The following is an 8,357-nucleotide window of genomic DNA, read 5'->3' as shown; positions in this document are numbered from 1 at the left end:
GACACAAGGTAGTTAGAGGCATTAAGGCCATAGGTCAGGAGGACTATCAGGCAAGTTAAAGTTGTGGTGCTGATACAACTTGGTAAGTTTTCTCAGCTAAAGACAACTTAAACTACGCAGATACTAAGAGACACATTAAACATTAAAAAAGCTAGTTGAATCAAACACCCATCTTATGGTGTCTGATTGGTGTGTTTTACCAATCCTTAGCTGGGTCACTTTACTGTAGTTTAACAGAAAGGTTCAGCTATGCGCAAGCACGTCTGGTTACGACACTTGTGTTTAGCTGCTATGAGTTGAGCATCTAATGTATCCGTGAATGAATGAGGAACCTGAGAAGCAGCTCAGCAGGCAGTCAGTGCTCACATCCACAAATACTGTAGGATATGTTCAACTAGTGCATAAGAAACTGTCCCTGGTGCAACCTGCAACAAGCTGCTAGTTTCTTACTTTCACACACAGTCTCTTCCTGTTATGTCATACCTGTCACCATGTTAGCAGAAACTGAGCAAAAAGGGACATAATGTATGTTTATGAACTTAAAAAATAAAAGCTCCTTAAATGCAGTAATTCTGTAACATGAGGTGTTCAGTGAAAAGTGCTACTTGGCTGATGGTCCAGCTGAGCAGGTACAACAGAACTGCTTGCTGTCATTTATTGTTACTGTAAATACATTATATTTTTATGTAATCCGTATATAGTATTTAAGTTTGACTTTTAATGCTCTTACTGTGACACTAACAATTGATTTATTATACTGTAGTGTTTTGGTAAATTAGTGTCTCATTAGAAAATATCAGGATTTGACAAAAAGGCACAAATCCATAACTCTAACTGTTTCTTTGCAACAGAAATGATTGCTTATCATGTGTTTGACTGATTTGCATTAGAAATATATCACACACCATGCCCCCGGTTTGTAAGGATTTCTATTAAAAATTAGGAGCTTCCAAGCCCAAATTGAGATTTTTTTAGACATTGGAGCGCTCCATTATTGCCACAGAGTACACTATACAACTGTTTTCACAGAGTAAGTAGTATGACCCATGATGAGTAAACTGAACATGTGTACCATTGGTGGAGTACAATTTTAAGAAAAGATAGGTGAAAAACTTTAACAAACAATTCTTCCTGAATGATCTGTATCATAGTAATATTTACCACGGGTCTTAAAACCCTTTGGCTCATTTCTCAAAGTCTTTTCTCTCTGTCATCATCACCTTTTAAAACACAGACTAAAGATTTACTAAATTTATACTCCTGACTTGTCAGTGCGCTTCAAGCAGAGGTGTATAGCCTGGATGAGGTGATCCAACCACCTGGTCAGAAATTAAGGAATAAATGCTGCAGACTAGGTCACACTACTACATCAACTTAGTCAGAAGTTCCTACTCACACCCAGCTGAACTCCAGGTAAGGAGGCCAAGTTAAATAAGATGCCTCCAGTTATTAAATCTGATAGCTGTTTATCATCAAATCAGAATTATATCTGCCCAAATTTCAAAAGACATAATGCTGCTTCTGGCCGTTTGAGTATGATTGCACAGGGACGCTCTCTGCAAACAGCAGTTATGTGCATGCAGAAGACACCAGCGCTCTGAGGGCAATTTGGATTCTTTCTCTTTGCATGAACCTGCACCAATAATTATAGAGCCTATTACATAACCTTTACATTATATCTGACATACTCTCCAGAATTTGGCTCATGTAATCCCTCTACTTAAAGAAGGAAATTGCAGTGATCTTATTGCCTCACAAGTTCAGTCATTTCTGATCAACGGTATTTTAGAGGATGTTTTTAAAATGGAGGAAATCTCATTTTGAAATTCAAGTATTTGGCTCCATTTAACAGTTTTTGGTCAGATTTTATGCATATGGGCTGCAGAAGTTGGTTCTGTTTCTCTCTGACAAGCTCTTCTGATTGAAGTAACAGTGTTTAGGCAAATTAGTACTCACCCAGAGCTCCCTTAATTCTACATGTCTGACTTTGGAGCTGTTGTGACAATGTCATATGATATGGTTGCCATAGAATCATATCTGTTAAGGCTGCTAATGTCATGTTTACCTACAGTCTTTGAACACAAGGTGTTCAGCAAATGACTGCAGTTCTATGTGGACTGGTGTTTGCTTTACTTTAACTAGATTCTGTCAATATTTCACAGAGAATATCAGAATTACTGTGTGCTTGTTCAGTAATAGTGCTTGTAAAACAAATATAGTATATACTGTAGCACTTCAGTTACTTTTCTTTCCAGCAAGGACAAAAAGACACAAGGCAGGTCACTCCTTGTTAAATGCAAATCATCCGTGTCATGAACTTCTGGCACTCCTCAGTTTGACACAGCAGAGAGATCACAAGCTGATTAGCTGAAGTAATTTGACAGTTTGTCACTTTTACACTTGGTTTGTCCACGTCATGCAACCTGACACATGAGAGGAAACTAAAATAACTTCAAGCCAAAATCAAACTTGCATTATTGTACATAATTTTACAAAATGGTTTATATAAGTTAAAACAATCAGTACAATAATGAATGCACATTCATGCACAGGATCTCTATTAATGCTAAATGTGAACATTTTCCTCTCACTTTCATTAAACTTCATGTTCATTTTACTACTGTTACAGTACAGTCCTACAGTAGTTTTCACTGTGTATGATCTTGAGCAGCTGCACATTTCATGTTAACTCTCACAGCTTTTACAAGACATGAAACAATTAAATCACTGGTGAAGGGTGAGGCTATTTGTTTATTTTATCTGGGGCAATTTCTAAATGCAAATATTGCCCTTGCTGACTGCAAATTTCATCTCCTTTTTACTATTTGTTCAACTTTTATGTAATCAGGCAGGTCAACCCTGAACAGTCTGCTGTGTATAATGATGGGAGATGGTAGGACATGAATGAAGATTAAAATAAAGTGATATAACAGGAAACATTTCCACGAGTAGAATGGAGTTTTCTTCACCTACTTATAAGATGCATGGAGAAGAGAAAGTAGTCTTAAAGGTAGAGTCAGTGATTCTGGAGAAAGATTGTTCAATACACTTTTAGTAAAACTCAGTGAATATCTCCTCACGGTCCGCAAGCTGTCCATTCTGTGTGTGCACTGAAAAAAAATCCAGTGTTAATACACAGCACTGGCTCTGTAAATGGGAAACAAAAAAAGTGGCTCAGACTGAACAAGCTACACAACACTACTCCAGCTGATCATTCGTGCTGGTGCACAGGGTAAGTCATCAAACAAATTCACAATTTCAAGTTTCAAAACAGGTTTGAAACAGGTTTTTCTTGCTGTAATCTTTCCACCTGTTCATACTGACCATTAGAAGATCCCTTCATAATGCATTTACAATGTAAGTGATGGGGGATCAAATCCACAGTCCTCCTTCTGTGCAAAAATGTAAAATCTAAAAGTTTATCTGAAGCTGATATGAAGCTTCAAATGTCCAAGTGTGTCAAATCAAGTCGATATCTTTCAATGTTACAGTCTGTTTAGTGCCAAAGTTCCTCTTTTTGTTACTATACTTCCACTGCAGCTCAACAGGGAAACACTGAGGAAACGCGAAAAGGTAATTTGATGCTGAAAAAGACAGTAAATATGGCAGATACCCACTTGATATGACTAACTCAGACTGCTGGAGCCTCATATAAGCTTATTTGCAAGTGAAACAGGAAAGACAGGTGTTACATAACGTTGGGAGGAATGTGATTTGAATGTTGAAAAGTGGACGTGTCATAATTAATCTTAGCTCTGTGCCACTAAAAGTTGAAGATTGATTGATGAGTGGATGTCATGATATTATTGGTTGAAATGGGTTCAAACCTACATAAGCACACATCATATTTTGTTTTACAGGAAGAAGAAAGAAAAAGAAATTGATTTTTTGATTGATTTTTTGTATTTTTTGGTATATATTGTTAAATAGGTGCACAATATGACTAGGGATGTGATCTTAAAGGGTTAAAAAGGCATTTTTTTTAATCTCATCTCAACTTTAATATTACAAGTGTTGCTGGAGTTTTGACCAGATTAGAAATGTGCACTGACTGGACCAGATATTCAGGTAATGTATCAAAATAATCCAGGTTAAGTCCATAATCCTGTTATATTTACTTAAAATGGGCATGTAGAGAATGAGAAAGAAGCAAGTTAGAGAATAATTCTTAAACTTTGAGACTACTGAGCTTTAATTTAAAATGTTTCTAATATTTTGTACAGGCATGTTATCACTAAAAGATATTTTATAAATGGAGAACACAGCTCTGTGAATTCAAAAGATGATTAATCAGGTCTTTGTTTTCTCCTACTAGGGATGAACAACAGGAGACTGCCAACCAGAGGGACATATAGAGCTGGTGTAGAGAATAAATTTAATTGTTCATATGGATGACTGCAGCAGGAAGTTCAGTAATAAGCAGGATTAATTCAGAGAGGAGGACAGAATAAAAGATGAGGACACGTTGATTGACGTAAACACGACGTTTGAGCTCATGTTCTGACTGTTTGGAAGAAGTCAGGTCATTAAAGCTTAATGGGATTTTAATGAGGATGTTGGCAGAGACAGAGAGATAGAGGAACATTCAACCCTAAATGCATTTATTTAAAAAAAAAAAGAAAAAACCTCTAAGTGCAGTTGCCATGCCAACGTTACCAGTGCAGGCCCCAGGAGTCCTTGAGGTTATTGGCGGGTGGACATTGTGAATATGATGTGAGTTTCTAATGAGGACGCTGATGTCATAGATTAAATTACTGTGTGCCTTCATATTTCATTAACTGTTTACAACATGTGAAAGGATGCCATTTAAATGTACCTTTAAAAATATGTGTAATTCTGTATCTTACGTCAAACAATGTGTCATTTCCTATACGAAGAGCTATTTTCTAAGTGAGAAAAAAATTAGTAATTTTCAACACAGCTTTAAAAAAACATAACATTTTAGCATATTTGTGAATTAAGCAGCACAAATTTGAAATTTCAGCAACAGATTGACACAACACATGATGTTATTAATATGTACAGTGTTGGAAAGTATCAGAAGGTTGTGTTTTCACAAATTAGAGATCCCAAAAATGTGTTTTTTCAGGCGACTTAGTGCATATACAGCCACATTAGAGACACAAGATATCACTATGGACGTCCTTAAGAGTCACAGGGTCATATTGTACATTACAGACGTTTTTTGTCTACCCACAAAGCTGTCTGCTCAACAGCCTTGCCTAAGACACAGTGACAAGACAACATCAGCTTCCTCTATTAGTGCCACATCATCCTTCTGCTTCATCACTGCTACAGTTTCTTCTGTTAAGAGCCGTTTCCTATTAGATTTTCAGATTGATCATTACGATACAGATAGATATGAAGCAAGGTGGATATTTTTGTTGTGAAACAATGCAGTAAGATACGTGTGTGTGTGTAAGTAAGACAAAAAGAGAGAGAGAAAGATAGATTAACATTAGCAGCTTCCCTCAGAGCAAGCCCTTTACAATAATGTGGCATTTGCACATACAGTACCAGTCCAATCCAAAAGTTTGGATTCTTTCTTATTCAAGTACTGTATTCTGATTTTAGATGCCATGTTCAAGTAGGAAAACCAAATTCTGTGTAACTCCAACTTCAAAGTTGCATTAATTGAAAATTAATGAATGTTATTTTATTACACACACACACACACACACACACACACACACACACACACACACACAAACATATATTTAACATATTTATATTATTTTCATCCTTATAAAGTTGTTCTGGCGAATGTGTTAACAAACAGTTGCCTATTTACATTCAGCTAACATAGAGCAACATTAGCATTTAGTGGAGTCACTAATTTTGTCTGTATCCCTTGATGCTGAGCAGGTTCTGTAAAAAGTGTTTATCTGAGCTTTTTTACTCAAAACAGCTGTCCGCAGCAGCTAGAAATGGGGCTTATGAGAGAAAAAGTTGCTGGCCAACCAAAACAAGGAGCTAAAAGAAGCTAAAAGGCTCCATAGAGCTGAGGGGAACTGCAGTCAGGTGATTCTTTTCTGTGGGTTCATCACTACAAATGATCCCTTTCACATTACACAGAGATTTGATCCATTGTTGATATAAAAGTATTGATAAGCCCAACTTTATCAAACCACATAATTTGAGATTTAGTATATTCTGATAAGATGTGAAATAATGTAGCTGGCCAATGAGCATTTCCTGTTTTGGTGATTGACCGATAAAATTATTAAATATTAAATGTCAAAAGAGGTCATATCTGTGAAGATAATACAGTACATCTGATCTGCTTTATGAAGAATGTTCAAATTAAGCCTATTTTAGTGAAACAATTCCATGGTAGATTTGTAAAAAATGTGAAACTGAAAAATCAAGCTGCACTGGAGAATACAGGAACTTCAGACACATGCAGATCACTGCAGGAGCACATGAAGTACATGAAGATTACAGTACAACACTACCGCTGTAATCCACAAAAAATACACCAGACAACAGACACCCATCTTAATGAAACTGGTTACATGACGGTAAAAAAATAACATCAACCAAAAAACATCACGTCCAAAATGTCGTATAGAAATGCTTCTGGTAAAATATCACATCTTTTGACATGATAATACAGGATTATATGGCACTAATGCCATGTAGATTTATTGTTTCACAAGTCACACTGCTCTAATGTTAACCTGTGTTATTTTAGCATGATATTTAGTTTGCATTTATCTCATACCCATTGCACATAATCATCAGTGAGGAATACTTTTTCTATATTAATTGTGTAACATGTAGCTGAAATATTTTTCAAGGTTCTACCACAAGATGGATCCATGTAAGAGCTGCACATATTGAGACAACAGTGCAAAGTGAGGAGAAAAAGAATCTGTGGCACAGTACATTGTTGGGGCAATGGTGCTCTCTAGTGGTATATACTAGGAAAAGCTGATTAGTGGACTATACCGTAGATTGATGTAAATACTGAACTTAAGGGGTGTGGGTTAGTGGGAATAGGCCTTTTTTCACAGAAGACATTTTGACATGTCACAGAAGGAAAAACACAGGTGCAAATAAAAAAAATAATGATGGTTGAATTCCATTTAGCTGCTTCCGTTTCAGGGTCCTGGTATTATGCATGCTGGCTCAATGTCACACTGTCATGACTCTGGGACACGTGAACAACATAACGTTATAAGTCACACGTGTGCTTATCAAGTGAAGTGAGACAAGTGAAAACGTCTGCTGTGAAAAAGGCCTATTACTCACAAAACATATGAATGATGCAGAGATTGTACTTTTTCTCAGCCATTACTCACTAACTCACATCTGACACATTTGGGTGGGACAGGATGTGACATCACTGAGCAGCTATCTCACCAGTGGGCAGAGCAGCTGCAACTGAGCAGCTCTCAGTTGCCAGGCTGTTGTATTTTTTCCAAGAGTGATTCAATGGTAGGAGGTGAGTCTGAGCCTTACATAGCAATTGACTGGTCACACCCAAGACACAAATGTGTATGTGTGTGTTGAACAGATTAGCTGAGGTACAACCCAGAGTCCCAGGCTAACAACTGAATTAAGATGTACCACCATCTGTGACTACACTGCACCATAAAAGATCAATCTCTGATTAAAGTTTGGAAATGACTGGAAACTTCTACACAGTCACAGCTGATCAGTCTGATATTCAGTTTTTTGCCATGATGTATTGTAATGTACTGTTTTAGTTTAATCATTTTCCCTCCACCTGCCATGTTTATTTATACTTTGAGGCTATTGTAACTGCATACATTTATATTACTGCCTTTTCTACAATGGATTTCTCTGTGTATCATTGTGAGATAAATCCTCCAGCCCATCCCTAATCTTCTCTACATATTATCATAAATGATTGCACACTGATATACTGACATATATAGATGTAAATATTAATCTTCACGTAAATATTGATTTATTTACACATCGGTACATAGAGCTTGGTTCATCGTTTATTTCCTATAACTAATATAAATTCTCTGAATATTGTCATCCTGTTTTTATTTTGCATAAATGTATACTGTATGTATTATATCATAGTAGTTTTACACTTTATGTATCTACATAACCTAAAGGAATAGAATCATGATCCATGTGCAGTAGACATTTTTATTTAATCTTAACTTCATTTTGCTCCTTTTTTTGCTCAAAGAGTGACCTGTGAGGACTGTGCACTTGTATTCTGTATGTGTGAAAATAGCAAAAAGTCACTTGACTTTGAGGAACTAAACACTAAAAGATGATATTATAGTTGATGGTCATAAAGTTATTTTCTGCTAATCAAACTTCTTTGTCGCTGTTATATCTTGACCTGCCATCACACTCCACCAAACAAC

Source organism: Thunnus albacares, chromosome 3, assembly GCF_914725855.1.
Source record: "Thunnus albacares chromosome 3, fThuAlb1.1, whole genome shotgun sequence".
In the NCBI taxonomy this organism is placed as follows: Eukaryota; Metazoa; Chordata; class Actinopteri; order Scombriformes; family Scombridae; genus Thunnus; species Thunnus albacares.
The sequence above is the reverse complement of the archived record's forward strand: the minus strand, read 5'-3'. Positions refer to the sequence as shown.